Consider the following 21,747-nt stretch of genomic DNA (forward strand, 5'->3'; position numbering starts at 1 on the left):
AATTCCAAAAAAGTTAAATAAGAATAAGACGGTAAAATTACATCATTTTTAGTACAAATACAAACTAAAAAAGGTAACATACAAAATGAGACACAGAGAATAACTTTTTAATATACGTGTAAAATATCAAATTCTTTTATACGTGAGTTTGAAATTTTCTTTACAAAAATTGTCTTTGTTGCCTTCATAAATGTATATATTTTTAAAAAAATGCCTTCATATATATATATATATATATATATATATATATATATATATATATATATATATATATATATATATATATATATATATATATTAAAGGGCAACTTTCACATATAGCAAACAAAAAATTCATATTTGTATGCTATAACAAACTTTGCATAATTGCGCTCCATAGCGAACATAAAAACTGTATAATTCGCTATACATATACAAGTGTATTATTTGCTGGCCTAAATTGTATAATTCGCTGGCCTATTTCGCTGCAATTGTATAATTAGTTTTGCATACAGTTGAATCGAATTAAAATGTATGTATATTGCATAATTATAAGTGTATAGCAAGAAGATATATGTTTTTCTCGCTTTATACAAAAACAGAAACACAATATATACACTTCTGTTGTATAAAGCTAGAAAAAATTGTATTTCACTGCAATTGTATAATTCACAATTGTATAATTCTTTGGCCTTTTTCTCTGTAATATTTGAAGTAAAATGTTTGTAAATTATATAATTAAGTGTATAACACGAAGATATACATTTTTGCATGTGTATATACAATTTTCTCTCGCTTTATGCAAAACAGAAACAGAAATTATACACTTCTGTGTATAAAGCGAGAGAGGCGAGAATGGGAGAGTGGCGAGCAAGACTCCTTGGAGAGAGACGCCTGGCAAATTTTTACCAACGTTTACTATGGAACACAATTAAATCAAACCCTAGCTATTCCATTTAATTTAGGTTGTTAGTTTGCTATTATATACAATTTTCCCTATATTTAATGCCCGGATTGGGCCATGTGGAATGCTGGGGATGGATGAAAAAACAATTAAATTTGCCGCCTTAAGATTCTTTTTATGACCTTTGAGCTGATTTATAGTTTATTAATCTTTATAGTCATGAATAGTGCCTAATGTTGAACCATTAAATTGCGTCTTGCAGCAAGAAACGGGGGATAACGTAATTAAATTCCTTTTTTTTAAAAAAAAAATGCGTAACGAAATTCCTCATACATCATTAGTAAACGCGGTGTTGTATAATGAAAGTAACCTACTTATACATCACTCCAGATTGATATTGTTGATTTTATGAATAAATAAGCAGCAATTTGAAAGTTGACTTAGGAAACGGGTTGATTATTATTAATGGTCCAATCTTTTCAAAAGGCACATAAAAATAAATAACAGAAGAGGCATATAAAATAACTCCAAAGTAACAATCAAATACAGATTAAGCTATTAGAATCCCTTTAACCAACTTGAGTTATTTGCTATTTAATATGATGATGTTAACACCCAAACAAAGCCTTCTAAGTTAAATTTACGAATGTAGTATAACATAAATTGCTTCCACGATGTGAAGCATCGCTTAGGTTAGTACAACCTCTATCTATCTTTACTTATTCAATATATTAAAGTATATATCCAACATTACTTATCTAGTATGGAAAACCAAAGAGATAAATATCACTTCGTGTCTATTTTTACCTCTTTTTTACTAAATACTATTTCATTCCACAACATTTAAATGACTTAAGTAATTAATAAGAGTGATATCGTAAAATTGCCCTTATATTCATCGTCTCTAAAAGGGATGTGCTAAATCAAAGTAAAGATAAACAAAGGGAGTAAAAGGCTAATTGTCCCATTCAAGGTCTGGTAATGCTTTGAACCAAAATAGTCAGATCTCATTTCTTTTTCTACTATAATAAATCTAATGGCACAAAGTCATTTTCGTTTACAAGTATATCTCAACTCTTTCTCTAATCGCTTGCTTCCAGGTAACAATTTACTGGCACCGGGTATCTACACCAAACTAATATGTATCGGAAGTATCGAATAAATCAACATCACATGTATAAATGATACACGATGTTCACTGTTCCCCAACAATCTCCATGCTACAATATACTCAAAACTAAAACCAAATGCTAATCACAAAACTATGCTCAGATACTGCAAGTTCACACTTAACAGTAGTTACACTTCTTAAGCTGAAAGGTATCATAGTCAAATATCAATTCTCCAGGTTGCGTCTCATTGCTGCTTGCTGATTTTCTCAGCAAGAATATAAGAATAAAAAAACATAGCACACGCACAAGATGTTACATCAGCACATTCTTTTATATATAAACCCATTCTTCTCTATCTAATATATATTATCTCACAATTCGATATACTGAATACGACTAAAATAATAATATTTGTATGTATTATTTGTAGTTAATTTAAGTTGAAAGCACTCAACTTCACCTTTATATAAGATCAAGCTAAGTACTTCAACACTCTTAACCCCCTCCACATTTCTGAGACAGTTCACAAGAAAAACCAGGATTGCTGATACTTACCTGGATATGCCAAGTCAAACCTGGACAAGTAAAGAAAGTACTCCCTCTGTTAATTTAAGTTAGATGTACAAATCCTCTAATCGGAGATTCAACCTTAGAAGCAACTCTAAGGACCGCAGTTTATATAATTTGTCTGGAAGTAGCTTGCAAAGAAATTGGTTGTAACAAAGGTATTCACACACGGTAATTTAACTTTCTACATAAACCGTACCTACTCAAATTTCCTCAAAAAGAAGAACATAATTCTTGTGTGTGTTTTCAACTATGTCCAAAAGTATTCAGATTAATGGCATGTGGAGTAAACTCTCCCACACCCTAGAAAAACACAAAAACACCTGCAAAGAATTGGCCATCATTAATCACAGGCTAGTGAAGCAAATCCAGTACTATGAGACAAAAGCAACTCACTTAGCCATGTTTTATGTCATTTTCCTGCTCATCATTTTCCTGTCAAATTCAAAACCCTCACCCGTCCAATGTAAAAACTGGTGGAAGCCTTTCTCCCTTTCCATTTTGGTTGCACTTACATTTGGTGCCAACTTCATATCAACCCTACTTAAAAGCATCCACATAAAAAATGCTCTAGATATGAACTGGATTGACCAAGGGCTGAGCATTCAAAAGATGGCTAACCTAGAGCGAGCAGCAAAATTTGAAGCAGAATTCATGGACCATCAAAGGAGCAGCAACCCTGTTATCAAAGTTGAAACACACTCTGCAAGTTCAGATGCAGACACTTTAGACCAGAAAGAGAACTACGTTCAATTGCACCATGTTAACAGTCATGCTGCTTACTCATATACTGATACAGATGAGGAAAGTTCAGCCAGTACGATTGGGGATTTGCCTAGAACATACTCAACCCTGCAGCAACAAAACGTGGATAGAATTTCTGTCTTTCAACAGTATGCAAAAGCTGGAACAACTGTTTCCTTCTTGCTAGCCTACACAGTTCTGGTACTGTACGGATGCCGCTCTTCTGTTTGTGATGGTAACGCATAGTTGGACACACAAGTGAACTGGTAAAGCTCCCATTAATTCCTGAATTATTAACAAATACTTGAAACAATTAGAGCCACTAGGATAATCCTAACCACCATAAATCTAGAGCTTCTTAATATGTGTTTGTGTGAGTGGTTTTTTTTTCCAGCAAACTTATCTGATGCTAAAAGATAATAAAAAACCACGCAACAAATGGAACCTCTGTATATATACGCCAACAAATATAAAGAAGAGTCTAGTGATTAGGTTACTCCCTCTGTTCCCCAGATAATTCTTACTATTTAGAATAAAAATTGAATGGTTGAACAGAGAAGTTGCTACCAGGGTGTTGTATGAAATGGAGAAAATATTACCAGGGAGTTGTGTGAAATGGAGAAGTTCTGCACCTTAAATAACCAAGTAGCCGCTTCATATTAACAAGGCCGGCTCCACTATAAGGCCACTAAAGCAATGGCTTGGAGCCTGACTTTCTTGTTTGGTGGGGGGTGGGGGGATCTTTCCTAAAGATGTATTCCAATATATATTGTTAAGAAAATCTTATGTCCAGTTAAAATTTGAAAAGAGAAATGGAAAAGTTTTCAATGATCGTAGTATCCTTTCTTACATGGCTAACCATTTTTTTGCCTCATTTATATTTTGATGATTTACATGAACTCACATTATTATTCCTATATTTACTTTTTACATTCCCCTTTCGCAGTATTTACTCACTTATTATTGAACATTTTGAAGTCCCACAAACGGTCAAATCTTCTGCATTATGCAAAATCTTTTTTTTTTTAAATAAAGATAATGTTAAATGTATTGTTGTTATTTAACAAAAAAGATTAAATTTACTTTTTGGTGTCTTGTTCAAATTTCAAGCACTGCAACAAGTCAAAAACCATTTCAATATTATTATATCAACTTATCAAAGTCCGCGCAACACTATTTTGATATCATTATATCAACTTCTCAAATTCCAGAGCTAGATTTTATTGTTCGAACTTTATATAATATCTTTTGTTGAAAATCTGCATCGTTTACATACTTATTTCATAAGGTTTGCATCTAGATGTCACATGTAGAATTGTTATTCAATTTATATATGTCAACTAGAAAAAACTAAGGTTCCTCTATGAAGTTTGGGCCCCCAATCTTGTTGAGACTGTGAAAAATATTGGAGAAAATATTATTGAATTGTGTGTCTCAATTATACAGAGACCCTATTTATAAACACTACAATGTAATTCTTTACCAAGTAAGATACTATTAACTATTTATACTTTTATTCCTAATCCTCTTCTAAGTAGGATCATATATACCTATTCCTATTCTAACTAGGATTCTAACACTCCCCTCGAGTTGAAGCATACAAGTCATATGTACTTAGTTTGTTACAAATATAATTAATATGAGGTCCGGTAAGGAACTAGGTGAAGATATCTGCAAGTTGATCACTTGACTTCACAATTCTTTTGTAACAATATCTCCTGGGACTATATTTTTCTTGACAAAATGATAATCAATCTCAATGTTCTTAGTCCTCTCACGAAATACTAAATTTGATGCGATAAGAAGGCTCGCTTGATTATCACACACAAGTTCTATCTAATAGATTGCTCCAAATTTTAGTTCTCCCTTTGAGCCAAACTAGCTCACAAGTTGCTACAGCCATTGCTCGACATTCTGCTTTTGCACTCGATCGAGCAACCACACTATGTTTCTTACTTTTTTCAGGACACCAAATTACCTCCTGCTAAAACACAATATCCAGATTAGAATGTCTATCAGAGGGTGATATTGCCCAATCAGCGTCTATATATCCAATGATATGCTCATAGCCTTGATTCTCGAAGAGTAATCCTTTACTTAGAGCTGACTTTATATATCTTAAAATGTGAATTGCATCTCAATGACTATTATATGTGGAAGTCATAAACTGACTTACAACACTCATGCCAAAAGAGATGTCAGGTCTAGTCACGATGAGATAATTCAATTTACCAACCAGCCACCTATACCTTCCATGATCACTAAGTGGCTTCACCTATTGTGGCGAGAGTTTAGCATTCGGATCTATATGAGTGTCAATTGAGCTACTACCATCATTTTTGTCTCCTTGAGAATGTCTAAGTCATATTTGCGTTTAGACATAACAATACCTAATTTAGACTGAGAAACTATAATACCTATAAAATACTTTAATCTGCCAAGGGTCTTTCGTCCAAAAATGCTGAAAAAGATGTTTCAAACTAGTAATACCTTCTTGATCATTGCCAGAGATAACAATATTGTCAACATAGACCACCAAATAAATACACAAAGTTGGTGAAAAATGTCGATAAAACACATAATGATCAGCTCCACTACGAGTCATGTCAAACTCCAAAATTACTACTGAATTTACCAAACCAAGCTCAAGGAGGTTGTTCCAGACCATACCGCGCAATCAACATACAAGGTTACTAGGCTCCGCCTAGCAACAAAACTAAGTGGTGCTCCATATAGACTTCTTGCTCAAGATCATCGTGAAAGCATTCCTAATGTCTAACTGATGAAGAGGCCAATGATGACCTAAAGCTATAGATAGAAAAAGACGTATAGATGCTACTTTAGCCATGGGAGAGAAAGTGTCACCATAATCTAGCCCAAATATTTAAGTATACCCTTTGGCAACAAGGTGAGTCTTAAGCCGATCAACTTGAACATCAGGACCAACTTTGACTGCATAAACCCAACGACAACCAACAGCAGATTTACTTGTAGGAAGCTATGTGTCTCAGATTCACCAAAAGTAGTTTATTTTTGGAGAACCCGACACGGGTACAACATCAAAAGTGAAGAGTCCGTGCAACTAAGGTAGGAAGGGAAACAAGCTCCCAAGTACCACTCGTATGTAAAGCAGACATTTCATCAATCACAGTCTACCTCCATCTTGGATGAGAAAGTGTTTCACCTAGACTGCCTCCATCTTGGATGAGGAAGTGTTTCACCTAAACTGCCTCCATCTTGGATGAGAAAGTGTTTCACCTGTGGTCTTAGGAATGAATGTAGAAGATAGAGATGATATAAAGGCATAATGAAGTGATGATAGATGATGAATAACTCAAGAAAGTATAATGCGGGGTAGCATTTCGAGTGGAAAGTATACCCTTTTGAAGTGCAATTGGTTAGCTAGGATAAGGCAACTCAAAAGTAGGAATAAGGTTTGACGCATAACATGAATCATCAGGGACTAATGTTGGACACAAATGACAATGATAAGTTAGGAGCTATGGCGTTGCAGCGGGCGACATAGAAGCAACCGTAGAGTCCTCAAAATTTGGTACATGTAAGAACTGAGGTATGGACACGGGAGACATAGAAGTAACAATACTCCTCAAAAGTTGGTATAGGTAAGATGTGAGGTATGGGTAAGACTTCAGCGACATCAACATAATCAGAAGATGAATAGTAAGGTTGAGATTCAAAGAATGTGACATCGGCAGACATAAGGTTGCGACAAAGATCAGGTGAATAGCAACGATACTCTTTTTGAGCTCAAAAGTAATCAAGAATAGTTAAGTTAGCGATTATGATTAAACCATAAGTGCTTGATCATCTTAACAACACGAAATGTTTAAGTTAGTAATTATCATTCTACTACTTAAATTTTCCATGCTCTCGATACTAGTCAAGAACTTTCATTTCCTATGCACAACATTTTCATTCTCATAAACTGGGTTTAAAAGCACAAAAGAATATCAATATCAATCATTATAGTGAGGAAAGCTTATACTATCTATGAACTGCAGATTTACAGAAAGGGGTGATTACCAGATCAAAGGTTTTTACCAGGCCTGTCATCTGAAGAGTTGTTAGTGGGTGCACTCTCTACATGAACAAATGTTTGAATAGTTTTAGATTCCTTAAGTTTTGATATTCTATGTACATAGATCGAATAGTTTGTACAACCACTTGAAAGTTTGGGATGCATTTCAGAACACAGACATGAATGTAAATTATTGTTGGCTATCTCGCAGCAAGATTGTCAGTATTTGATGATCTCGGGATTTTTGCAGATATGTAACATGAGATAAAATATGCATCAACAAGCAGTCAAATTTGATCAACAGATGGAGATTAAATATGCTCCAACACAGAGTCAGCATAGATAGAAATGAGAGATCAAGTACACAAAGCTATACACTTTCTTAATCAAAAAAAGAAAATTTAAGTACAGAAAAACTGAAGGACATTAATCAGAAAAAAGAAAACAGACGCAGACAAAATATTACCTCCATTAGGCATGGATTCCCCCAGTCAGGAGATAAAAAGAACTGTAGCTGAAAATGGAAGGATCCAATAGTCTCATAGACCACCAACTAGCGTATCAGTAGAAGAACAACACACGTCAAAAGAAGAAAAGTGTGTGGCACCGCTTCCTGCAAAATAAACATGAGGCCGTATGAAATTCAGCTAGTACACCATTAGAAGATATTTGCATAAACAAGTGAGTCTTATTGAGTGTAAACAGCTGCAATATTCAATGATTTTTTTCATAACCACGCTGTCCGGGCCATCTTGCACACACCTCAATTCTACAAGGTCCCTACTACCTCCCACCAACACAGGTACTGGTACTGGATAACTCTGTCGACCAAGGCTGGACAAACAAATGGAAAGAGACCCCCTAGTGTTTTTCAAATTTCAGTAATTTTAATGTGTAACTAGAACATACAGAAAAATAAGCAGTCTGATACGCTAGTAATTTGAGAAATTCCAATCCTACATTTAATACTTTCCTGTGCTATGTTTAGACAAATTTTTACATTTAGCAGGCACCTTTTCTTGATTTGATTAAGGGTGTCCAGCAAGTGATGTAGATGCACATATCTCCAAGGGTAAGATATGTGGTATTAACTGCTTTCGGCAGAACAAATGGAAACACTATTTTCACCTCAACATATTATTATAATCCTGTGGTACCATAGAACTACTTGAAACAAAAGATAACTCAAAGTTATTCGAAGATTTTAGAGGCAAGATTGTGTATTTGTTTGCAGAAAATCACAATCACTAGAAGGATCCCAACCAATCAATAGGGCTCAAAAATATATTCCTTTCACTATTTTATCCTTGTTCTTTTTTGTTAAAAGATAAAAGGATGCTGGATAAGAATGGTTTTGAATCAACAAAGATGAGAATGGTTTTGAATCAACAAATATTGTGTTCGAAAATATTTGTCCCATGGATTGCTAGGGTATTAGCAAGCAAGGGTAATGAAAATATTCCATTCTTGTGACATTGTCACCTATTTTATAATTATCTCTAATCGTTCATTATCTTAATAAAAACAAATCTTAAAGATGCCTCTCCATAATGCTACCCTATATGACCAAGAAATTTGGTTGTCCTCCATTTCCTTTGTTGAGTTTCATAATGGTCAGCGATGATCAATCTCAATAAAATAGTCTACCTACTAAAAATTGTTAAATCCATTTGCTATTATACAGTAAGACTTCACTAAAAACCTTAAGATCTCTGAACCCCAACACTCATCTACATGGTGATCTTCCACCTTCTAGTTTAAACGGTATTTCTTCCTCCTCTCGTGTTCCATAAGAATTTGCTTTATATCCTCTCCAGTCGCTTTTCTTCCCACGTTTCAAGATGTCATTGTTATAAATAGGTTGAGGGCAAGATATTGTACTCGAGGTCTATATCTTTTCTTGCTTTTCAATTAGTATCTCGTTTTCCATACTTTTACCCTCTTCTCAACTTTTTCAATAATGTGATTCGACATAACACAATCTTTTTAGGTTCGCACCCAATGAAAAACCTAAGTTGCATGAAGCAATTCAACCATTATTGAGGGTCTCAGAATATACTTTATATTTTCAAGCTCGTCTACCAGAATGTTATTCCTTCGATTTATTTTTTAGCCGGATCCATCTGAATTCATATCACTACATGCCTCAAGCATGGAAACTGATCTACTTCAGTATCAAATAGGACGGGTTTAAAATCAGCAAATAACAAGTGGGACACTAGTACACTATCTTGTGTCCATTCGTAGGTTTAGAACCCCTCAAATACCTGTCTATCAGTGCTCTATCTATCACTTTAAGTTATGCTTCCACCACTGAAATTAAACATTAGGAACAATAGATGATAAAATTATATATAAAATCACCAATTTTAAGTCAAGAACAAAAACTCAAACCCCAGTTTCAGCTCATGCTAAAATGGTGCTTCAAAACCATTCCAGCTTATGACTTCTATTGCTCACATAATTGCAGGCTGTTAAATGAGTCAATCTGAGGAAGGCAATGATCTGCATAAAACAGAAGAGCAACTCACAGGCTCATGATTGCAACAACGAAGGGACTAATACCTGAATCTTTCAAATGACATATCAGTTCTTTCATTTCTTCTTGTATTTCTGATTTATGATGCTATGACTACTTATATACTTGATATCAAATATGGACATTGTTTTTCTTACTCTCTAACATCATACACTATTATACTTATTGTTTCTATTATACCTAGAGAGAGAAGAAATATTTACTTTGCACCACCAGCTCCACATTTGTTTTTCTTACAATCTCTAACATCATACACTATTATACATATCGTTTCTATTCACCTAGTGAAAGAAGAAATATTTTTACTATGCCCCTTCACCAGCTCAATAATGCAGGGCATACCCTTTGGTGTTACCAGAGAAAATTAGTAGCTTGTTTGAAGTGTGGAAAACAGGAGGTTAAAAGAGCTTAAAACCAATATGGAGAACTATTCCCAATTGCATAATGTGGACCTTATGGCTTGAAAGGAACATGGCATGCTTTGATGGGAAGAAGTTAAAGATTTCTAGAGTAAAAAATAAATGCATTAAAACTGTACTTTTGGTGTTATAGCACTATTTTTAGATATGATGGATAAGTATTTGTTTTTTGTACTTACTAGGAGATAATATGCAGTATTGAATTACAGAGTTTGCTGTTAAGTACTGTACCTTTTTCTGTACCATCTAGTTTTTAATAAAATGCATACTTATCACAAAACAAAAAAAAGGAGAAAAAGGGTAAATTCAACATACCCAAGCATGTCAGACAGATGCACATAATATCAGGAGAATCTTCAATTTGAAAGAAGGAAGATTTGTTTTCACTCTTACAGAAGAGAGCTATTAATTGAGATGTGAAATAAGTACTAGACATGTTTAAGTCAGCACAAGCAGCAAAAGAAATGAGAGGAGTAGATACTAGATAATTTCAAAGATTTGGACACACAATCAACAATGGAAATAGTCCCCAGTATGTTTTCTTCCAAGTCAGCTTCAACGAGCTTCAAATCATCCAAATCAAATGCTGGTCTTTACAGCTGAGCACAAGAAAAACAAAAGTTACAGGCATCAAATACACCATTGAACAACACTCGAGTTGAAATTTGTTGCACTATTTCTACAAATCACTATCATTGGATGCACATATAGATATTTATGAGAGGAAAGATGAGAGAAAATAGTTCAACTTCTGCTTAAAAGATGGATCTTATCATAAAAGCTTTCAACAGAAGCAATAACTTTCAGTCTCTTTGGGTTCAGGTCTGATGCAAAAAAAGAGATCTTAGACTTCTAAATGAGAGAGTTGAAGCAATCAAAATTGAATATACAAAAGAGTCACTTAACAAGATGAGATTTTTCAATGGCACAAGATCCTACTCCCAAGGAAGCCTCTATTGATCATTAGAATAAAAGCAAGAAAATGCAACCTGGAAAGAGAACCACGAAAGAGCAAGGAGGACGGACACCACTGAATTAGAAAAATAGAAAGTGGCAATTGAGCAATGCAAATTGCAAATGCAATTTAGACGACAGTATGAGGCTAGTAGTGCTAATTGTTGCATCATCTGCGAGGAAAGTAGTGAAACTATCAAGCTTTAGTTCTATTTGATCATTGTCCAAAAAAATGAGTGGAAAAAGTCTTGCCATATTTGGAAAATGTTTCATTTGTCCCACTAGATGACCAACATTTAGTATCAAAATTGTGTAGATTTGGTCACAGTAAGAATGCAAAGATTTTTTGGAGGTACACATTTGAGAAATATAGGAGAAGGATATTATTGAATTATTGTGTCTACATTATTATATAAAGATCCTATATATAGACACTACAATACAATTCTTTACCAAGTAGGGTACGATTTACTATTCTTATTCATATTCATATTCTAAGTAGGATGGTATATACCTATTCCTATTATAACACTTCCCTCAAGCTAGTGCATACAAATCATATGTACCTATAGCTTGTTACAAATGTAATTAATACGAGGACCGATGAGGGGCTTGGTGAGACATCTACAAGTTGATCACTCGACTTCACAAAATTGACAGTCAATCTCAATGTTTGTAGTCTTCTCATGAAATACTGGATTTGATGCATAATATAAATCAATCTCAATATGCTAGGTCTTCTCATGAAATACTGAATTTGATGTATAATGACAATAAAACACAGAGTGATAAAATAACAGTGTTGAACTTCACAAACCAAGCTTGCAAAGACTTATTTCAGACCATAGAGTGACTTGCGTTCATACAGTGCTACTAAACTCCCTCTAAGCAACAAAATTAGATGCTTGCTCCATATAGACTTCTTCACGATGCAGCGGTCACCTGATAGTGATCTAATCTAGTATAAAGTATATGGTTCATGTTGAAATCAATAGACGAGTCGATATTAAACTAGAAAGTCACCAAAAAACTGGTCAAAACATGCTCATACAACAGTATTAGATTTGATGGTTGAAAATAATTACAATCTAAGAAATAAAATTATATTGGTAAAGTTGGAACAATGGCATGACCCAACTGAAAATTAGAAATTATATAGGAAAGGTCAAATTGACGGCACGATCCTAATAAAAAAAGAGAAATAATATGGGTAAGGTAGGAATTATTGCACGAACCTACTGAAAAAAAGAAATTATATGGGTAGGGTTGGAATGATGGCACAACCCTACGCAAATCAAATTTGAGGAGTCACCAAAAAGATGAATGGAACTACGCAAATCAAATCTGAGCAGTCACCAAAAAGACACAATGTTATGCCTCTCCGATATGAGAAAGCAGTTCAAAAAAAATTCATGGTACTACGCAAATTAATTGTGAAAAATAGTACGAGGAAATACACAGAGCTACGCAAATCAGCTATGAAAAGAAAAAGTAGTCACCGAAAGGATGGCACAGTGCTATACCAATAAAATATGAAAAGGCAGTCACCGAAAGATGGCACGGTGCTACACAAATTAAATATGAAAAAATAGTCATCGAAAAGCTGACACAGTGCTACGCAATCAGATATAAAAAAAATAGCCACCGAAAAGATGGCATGGTGCTTCACAAATTAGATATGAAAAAGTAGTCACCGAAAAGATGGCACGGTGCTACACATATACCGATGCATATGGGGATGACACAAAACACCCTAGAAACTCATTGAAAATTGACGCACGATGACTAATCTGACTGAGTTTTTCTTTCCTTGAATATGGGGTTCATGCATATAATCATTAGCCAAACGGGCGGCATATAGGGGTAATAGCCACCTGCGGGCAGCAAAAGCTCTTTGATTCTATATCAAGTTCGCAGAGGCTCTGATACCATGTGAGAAGTATAAGAGAAATATTATTGAATTGTTGTGTATACATTATTATATAAAAGCCCTATTTAGAGACTATAATACAATTCTTCACCAAGTAGGATACTATTTATTATTGCTATTCCTATTCCTATTTCTATTCTAAGTAGAATTGTATAAAAATATTCTTATTCTAACACACACTATTTACAGTGTAGTTGGATGTAACAAAATGCTAGAATCATTTCAAGACCAACTCACTAATGTCGTTATATTGATGCAACCATAGCACTTTCTCATAGAATCCATGCATTAAATTCAAACAGAAGCAAAAGATGTACACTTTCGAATTTCTTTTATTTTTCAATCAAACCAAACGAACAAAGAAAATACTCTTGCTTTGCTATCCCCAAAAGGCAAAAACAAGTGTTTTCCCCTTGATCTCCTCTCTTCTCTTCCCTTCCTTTACTTTCCGTAGTTTTCAAACAAATGATTACGTTCACAATAAACTAGAAAAAGTTGATGACGTGAACATGATGGAAAGGGCTTTATTTGAAATTTATGATCGACAACATCTACCAATCTCAGCTACTTTTGGACATAACCATATCAAATATAACTCTATCCATTGAATGGGTAAGGGTATGTAGACAAAGGGACGATTCTTCAGGTGATGGGTTAATCAAAATATATATTTTGGTAGTTAGCTCCCTTCTAAATAACCTTATATTATCTAGATTGACAAACTTCTTTATGTAACATCTGAATTCAGTGGCTAAATATGGCTGTTGCTGATTTACAGGGTGTTTGAGTCTAGGAAAATGTTTATATGAAGATGTCATATCTTTAAATGCATGAATAAAGCTTACAAAGAAGAAAAGAGACAGCAAACTTTTATTTGGCATGACACAAGAAGGCCAGAAGTGACACTGCAACTGTATCGAAACATCTCTATTAAGCTATTATCCTAAAGCGCATGACAGGTAAACCCAATACCGAATATAGGATAGAGTAAATATCCTTATTCAAACATAATATGTACCATTAAATGACCAAACTGTCATGACTACTTGAACTAGACTAACAAGGTGAGGAAAAACATTGGTGATAATCGAGAGACAAAATGGATGGCCCAGTTTGCGCAATGACAAATCACATTGCCACTCTACAGTCAACCGAAAGGGACAGAAAAAGTTTTAATCGCAATATTAACAAGAACATGAACTAAGAAGCATGTTATGGCAATCAGTACGCAAGTTTCCAAGAACAAATTTATAGAAAGCAATAAGATCTAGACACTGTTTGAACTGAAGTGATACTACTCTGCTGCTGGACATGGTTGTCCTCTAGGGATCAAACATTCATCACTCCCATAAGTAGTAAAAGAGGGAAAAACAAAATCAAATACACTATAAAAAAAATAAGTACCAAGAGCCTGGAGATTCTGCATTTCATGATTGTCACACCTTGCCTTCCGCTGTATTCTCGGCCTAGAAAACCACATCCCCTAAGCCATGTCACATGTCAATCATCAGAAGTCAATCAACTCATGCCAGAGTCTTAGAATGAAAAAGTGACCACTAAGAGCAAGTTAAATTAAATCCTTAAAATAGTTATATTATCAAATTTACCAATTCATGCAGCCAATCATGCTAAGCATAATCTTACTAATAAAAGTTAATCCAGAAAGTGCAATAACATACATGTGAAGGTGCAATAACATGATGATAAAGAAAAGGAGACCATTACTTTAATAAGCTCAGAACCTAATTCCTATCAAATGTTGACATGATGGAGAGTGATCTTTCCTAAGAGCAACAAGTAGGTAACTTTGTTCTGAAATTTTCTGAACCTAATAAGAGATCTTTTATTTTCAATGAGGTCTGTGTGACGCTAGTTATTTCGATCAAGAAGCAAGTACAACATCACGCATATGCCCAAGGATGGAATATACAGAAACTGTCCTTTCTAGTTTTATCGCACACCCGACCAATATCGTTTTGGAAATTTCAGTCCAGCTGATCTGGTCTCTAGTCAATGTCCACCTTGCTAAATTCCTCATTCCTAAGCTTCCGATTCCCACTTACCCCAGCTCTAAGTTCAACAAGCCTGAATCTTGTGTGATGCAAATATCATCCATATATAAACCACTTACCACCCTAATCGCTTTGTACAAGTTACAAATGGAGCAAAAGACTAATCAAATACGAGAAAAGATAAAGGAAGGGCTATGTAGTTTTAAGTCAATTTTTTATGAGTATTAAAATCCTTTTTTCTTTGCAATCTTCTTGATATCACAATAATAGTTGCATTGCCCCGGCCCATGCGCTAGGGAGACAAAAAGGTTGTCTTATTTACAAAGAGGAAGACAATATCAGAGACAGGAAGAAGTATTTATATGTAGACTGATAGTATAAAAAAATATGGAGTGCTAAAATCCCTTACCAACAGGAAAATAATAACACCTTTCATTCAGTAAGGAAAAATAAATAGACGAAAAACGGGTCTCATCTTTTCTTCTTCTTCTTTTTAAAAATGCTAAAATACAAAAAAAAGGATCCCATCTAAAACACAAGAATTGCTTGCTCTAAGCAAACGAAGTAAACATTTATTGCACCTCCTAATCATTTATATCATTTTTCTCCCACATCACTTTGGGTCTCCAAATCTCTTTAACCCTTAGTGAGTTAATTCCTGCATCTTCCACAGTTCCACAGAAACGGAAATTCAAGACCGAGTCTTTTGTGTGGCAACATATAAGTTCTACTTACCCATTATCACTAGAGATTTTGAGAGAATTAAAGAACTAGAGAGAATTCAACTGAAGTACTTGATTTTTTCCCTCAAGCCTATTGAGATTTATGCTAATTACACAGACAATAGCTTTGTTTTACGCTTAATTACATATCATTATCAAGGTACAATCACAGCAATCAATATAAACCTAATAACTCAATCTATACAGATTTAAGCATGTAGCAATTTAAAGCAATCCAATCCAGACAACAAAGAAAAATCTTCACTCTTCAGCATGATTTTCAACACTGCACCTCAACCTAAAGCATATAAGTCAAAGGCACCAGGCGAATTTAAGGTCCACCAAGCCGAAGGGACTTGGTTAGAAAAACTATTAGTTGATCATTTGAGCTGATGAAACCTGTGAGAATGCATCTGACTTCAATCTTACGGTGAATAAATCATTGGTGGAATAAATGACAATTTCACCTTTATGATGTGTTTTCATTTAAAAAAATTCAGGAATTAGACAATGAAGAGAAACTTGATTAAAGCATCAGTTTCATCTGTCCAACACCAATAATATTCACACCTACTATCAATATATCTTGTGCAATACATATCATAACATAATAAGAATAATTCACTTTATTCAAAGTACATAGCCTTTAACTTTTCATAAGGTACAATTCTAGTCATGACCACAGCAATAAAACCTAACTAAATAAATCTAAATCACTACATTCAATACTAATTTTCTACTAGAAACTGTTAAGCAATCTAGACATTGAATAATCTTCAGCACTGGCTATTTTAAGTCCCCCTCCACCCCACCTGACCCCAACCCACACACGTTAAAGTTGAGGTTCTTGTTACAAGGTGCTCCGGCAGAAATGTTTTTCTCTTCACATGTACTTCATCATAGTATTATTTCATCTTATTTGGCAAAAGTTGTACCGATATGTAATTTTCTTAAAGCCGAGTCTCCCTACTTGCAGTAACATTCATTAGCCAGTTCTTTCTTTCTTCTGAAGCATTTTTAATACAACTTTCTCCGACCACTTGTGAAAGCTATGGAAAGTTATCTTCCATTCATCTCAAGGGAATTGAAAAAAGAGCAGTTGACTCACCCATGCTTGATACTCTGATCCATGGATTCACACACCAGGTCTTTGCTGTCCAACTAGCAATAGGGTCAGGCGAAGTGACCCTCCTCTCAAGCTTTCCCTAGGCACGTCTACAGGAACCCTTTCCTCTTTGAAATGTAGCCCATCAAAAGTCAAGAACTTTGGCTCTTTCTCTCCTTTCAACCTTCTACTTCCTCTATCCACCGTCACAACTAGTGTCTATAGTATCTCAGTGTATGGAATAATGTTTAGCTTCCTGGCTTCTAGTGAGAAGTAGGACCTTTTTCTAGGATCCATTTATCTTCATCTCTAGGCTCAGTAGTCTTCTTTTTCTTTGTTTAATTCTTCATCTTCTTTGGAGCCTCACGTTTCTCTTTTCTCAGACCTCTGTTGCATAAGGGTAACTGTTACACCTACTTGGGTTATTTTTTCTTGCTCGTTTCACGATGGCCTCCACATCTACACTTGTAATACATTATTTTCCCAATTTAGTAATTTCATTTTTGTCAACGACTATTTCGTTCCTCTTCAAACTTCGATAGTTCTTCTTCATATATTCTATCAATTTTTTCAACATCCTCTTCAAGAGTTTCTTCCTTATCCACTTTACCAATTGCTTCTTTATTATCCGCCATAAGATTTTTATCCTTATCTTCCTTACTAGTTAATTGCTCTACTTGAACACTCAACGGTCCAGTATACCACTCAAGTGATCGACCTACCAATCAATATGTCATTCACATTTGTTATATCATCTAAAATCTTGTTACACAAGTTAATTACATGGGAAAGTTTGACTGATGAATAACTCAAATTATTATACTCAGACATAGCACTGCAACAACAGGAACAAGTGGGACTACGCATGAGTATAAATCCTTCATATGAGAGTCCTCCAATACTAGTTTAATGCCTACCATGCTCTATAAAGTCTCGTACTCGTGCCTTTCATGTGAGAATTGAGCATTTCGTGATTTGTGTGTTGTCATTCTTGCACAAGAGGCATGCTAATTTTCTTTGTATCATTCCAATTTTTATCAGATGTCCCGGAAGGGGCATGTGAGAATTGACTAACCAAGTCGCACCACTGGTTGCTTCTTTCAATCAATCAATATTCTTATCTAGCTTGTCTTTCAAATCCTCACAACTAGTCAAAATGACTCTTTTTACGGCCAAAGCCTTTGAAACTCAATGATGATAAGTCCGAAGAAAATATCAAAGGAACAGACTATTATAACGTAGATAACGTGCATTTCATCATTCAAATAACAATCAATTTCCAAGAAACAAAAGAACACAGTGAATTCTTCTGATCCCCGCCTTAACAAAGACCCTAGTCCAGCACTATGAGGAACTCTGACCACTAGAATGAATTTCTTACAGAAGCTTTTTTTCCTTTTACATTTTTTATCCGGTATCAGATATCTTTTTCAGAAAAATCAGTCAATCATAATAGGGGAAAGCCATTTTATTCCCTAGAAGTTTGTCCGGTTGGGAAAGCCAGATCTCAAAGAAGCATAATAATTAACAAAAACAACAGGCAAATATCAGCTAACCGACATCTGCTTCCCATATAATTCAAATCCAATTGAATGCTAGGTATTCAGTTCCTTTAGCGAGCGATCCAAGAATCCATACCATCGTTTGCTCATTCTATAGTGCAAATTAGACAAACACAACCTATAAAACACATCCTGGTGCCTCAAAATATACCATCCACTCTAATCCAAAGTCAATCCATCTTTATCAAAAGTCCCAGAATAATATTGAAAAGCTTCAAGCTTTTTCCCATACACAATCGGTTCAATGGTTGATTTATAAAACACAACAGTTTTTCAAGTTTACTCAGCAGAAACCAAAAGGAAACAAATAGTCCATGTTAATTACTATCATACCAGAAAGTAGGCTTTGGATCCCATATGTTCCTCAGCATTCAATTGTCATTCTTTAGCTACAAAACTCAAAACTCAATTGGTAAAATTGTTAAATTCATTCTTCATAAAGACTATCAAATTAGCTGAAGGTATTGAAGATCAATGATTGATCCTTCAAAACATAAACTGAGTGATTAATTTAATCAAATTAATCTTTCATTCCTATATCATACCTTTTCCTCTCTTATTTCAAAACACACTATGCATGATATACAATTAATTTACTTTTTGATAAGGAAAATACACCAAACATTGAATTCAATAATATCACCAATATTTCCTGATGACACTGTAACAAAGAACTAACCCAAACACAGCTAGATTTTCCGAAGATATTCATTTTTTAATACTGAGCCTAAGCAATTAAATTAATTATACTCACCAGAACCAGCAGATATCGAGGACCTGAGGAAGGACACCTCTGACAACAAGATACGGACCTTCAACAGAGAGTATTATCTTCACGTATCTAACGAAATCCTGAGAGATTAAACTTCTCCTGACCTCAGCTCCGTTTGTAAATATGACGATCTCAGAGGGCATTCCATACTGATGATTGCGATTGAGGAATAGGGAAGCAGGAATCTCTGTACTGTCGTAAGGATTCACTTGAACTGTGTAGCCATACAGCGAGGTTGAGGCCCCCAACATGCGAAGCTCCTTCATAGAGATCAACCATGGCGTTTCGTTTTGGATTCTCGCAATTCGATTTCCCATATTGAAGTTGAAGATTAGGATTTGGAGATGAAGATTCGATAGATTATAAGGAGAATGCAAATGCTCTGCTCTGCTCTGCTACTACGTAGTCCAGAGTCCAGTCCGAGTGGGTAATTCAAACGTCAAGTTGATTTTGCCCTTTGGAAAACACAAAAAACTAACCAAACCAATTTTCCTTTTTGGGCCTAGATTTCCCAAATAATGTTTATTCATATCATTAGCAATAAATATTTTGATAAATATTTCAAATTCTCAAATAATCATTTTTTTAATATTTCGTCAAATTTTATTGTTTGAGTTTTTTTAAAAATTAAAATTTTATACTAACTTTTATCTTTTACAAAAATACTCTTGTTTGTATTATATTACACAATTTTTTACGTGAATATTAAAATAATGAAATATTCAATGAATGTTAAATGATAATATGGTTGTTGACAAAATGATGAACAATCAGCTCAAAGTAACAGAGTCATGTGTTTTGTATACTTCACAATGTATAAAATGATGTGCACTCATTTCAAACTATCATGACTCTAGTGTCATAGACACTATTTGTTATTGTTGCAACGAAGATTCAATTGACTTGTAATACAAATTTATGATTAGTTTTGATAGTTTTTAAAATTATGAGTATAAATCATGTTTTTCTAAAGAAGTGAAATATATTTTTCAAATAGCATGATCAAACACATGGTAAATTTTACTCAAATCTATGATCAAACGCTAAATAATTTAAACCAGTTTAACATGACGACAATTTTTTTTTCCTTTTTTACCCTTCCCGAGGGTTTTGTCGTGCTTCACTCTTTTATGGAAGTTCGTGACTTTTGATTTTACATAATGGATACATACCAAAAGTCCACTTACATTAGATTCATTCGAGTTTCTAATTTTATTTTCTAACAGAAAATTATTTTAGGTTCTAAACAAATTAAATTTGATCCAATTTGAGATAAATAAATCTGGACATAAGTAATATAATATAAGATAAAATTTTAATTGATTGAAGTCCTAATTATTTGGTATTAAAGAAATTTTCATAAATATGTTATCAAGTAACTCTCTATATTATATGTCATTGATGATATTAATAGACTAATATATTATTATTAAGTCCCAATATTTAGTATTTGGCATGTGTATCGATTTAATTTGATGATACTAATTGTTTATCTATTTTATTTATATATAGATGAATCTAGAATAGTTGAGTAACAGTCTTTAATGGCCAGCATTTGCAATAATCTATATTATCTTTTTAATTAAAACAAAATCTAATTTTTTTCTAAAATAAAAACTTTAATAAATTTAAAATAATCACACTAAATAGGAGTAATTAATTACTCAGCAGCAGCCGGAAACATCTTTGTCCATTTTTAAAAATTTTATCTCATTTTTTAATCATTAAATTAATATAATATTCATAAATTAATGAAAAATTAATCTGATCAATGATGTTACCGTTACAATCTTTAATAATCCATATTTATTGGCCATTACAATTTTTTCATACTAATTCATCATATTTATATGAAGAATAAAATATTTTTTAACGGAGTTATAAATCATTTCATATGCTATAGCTATATACATACATAGATACAAAATGGATAAAGTCTAAAGATATATATCTTTATTGTTTTCTTTTTAAATTCCGATAATATCTTCTTCTTTTTTCATTTGTAGTGACGATGCAACTAACTTTTTTAAGGTTGATAGGTAATTTGTTTCATTTGTAATGAGTTTTTGTTTTTGTTTTTTTTGTATTTTGCAGGAACTTTTAAATGGAGCACAGGTATGTATTTAACTGTTTTCTGTTCTTTCTTTTTTTGTAATAATTTTTTTCCTACATTTTAGTGAAGATTACTAGATACTTAATTTTACTGATGATGTGAGTTTATTTGTTTTGTATTTGTAATATTTTAGATTTATTTATCACATTATAATATTATTTTGATTAAGACTTAACTTTTCAAGACTAAGAAGAGTTCGTCACAATTGGGTGAAGTTACTAATTATTCAATCGTATTTTATAATTTATATTTGAGTTTTATATATATATATAAA

General features: G+C 33.7%; 2 long non-coding RNA genes and 1 other non-coding gene across 21 annotated transcripts; 1 reads left to right on the plus strand and 2 right to left on the minus strand.

Moving 5' to 3' along the window:
* Window positions 1-2,579: 2,579 nt before the first annotated feature.
* On the minus strand, window positions 2,580-19,860 carry LOC101248410 (uncharacterized). 19 transcript variants are annotated; one of them, XR_003247662.2, is made up of 9 exons: window positions 19,343-19,860; window positions 14,592-14,670; window positions 9,740-10,902; window positions 9,613-9,658; window positions 7,812-7,958; window positions 3,346-3,591; window positions 3,184-3,265; window positions 2,959-3,102; window positions 2,580-2,885 (listed from the first exon to the last, which is right to left on the minus strand). It is a non-coding gene; the product is annotated as an uncharacterized lncRNA (long non-coding RNA). The 19 variants fall into 19 exon arrangements; XR_011211224.1 differs by lacking the exon at window positions 9,613-9,658 and adding an exon at window positions 18,922-18,977 and having other exon boundaries at window positions 10,619-10,902; window positions 19,343-19,839; XR_011211223.1 differs by lacking the exon at window positions 9,613-9,658 and adding an exon at window positions 18,922-18,977 and having other exon boundaries at window positions 19,343-19,839.
* Window positions 3,434-7,548, plus strand: LOC112941975 (uncharacterized). The gene is made up of 2 exons (XR_011211227.1): window positions 3,434-3,572; window positions 7,329-7,548. It is a non-coding gene; the product is annotated as an uncharacterized lncRNA (long non-coding RNA).
* Window positions 17,979-18,083, minus strand: LOC112939997 (U6 spliceosomal RNA). The gene has a single exon (XR_003247963.1). It is a non-coding gene; the product is annotated as a U6 spliceosomal RNA (small nuclear RNA).
* Window positions 19,861-21,747: the final 1,887 nt, after the last annotated feature.

This window comes from Solanum lycopersicum, chromosome 8, assembly GCF_036512215.1.
Source record: "Solanum lycopersicum chromosome 8, SLM_r2.1".
NCBI classification, from domain to species: Eukaryota; Viridiplantae; Streptophyta; class Magnoliopsida; order Solanales; family Solanaceae; genus Solanum; species Solanum lycopersicum.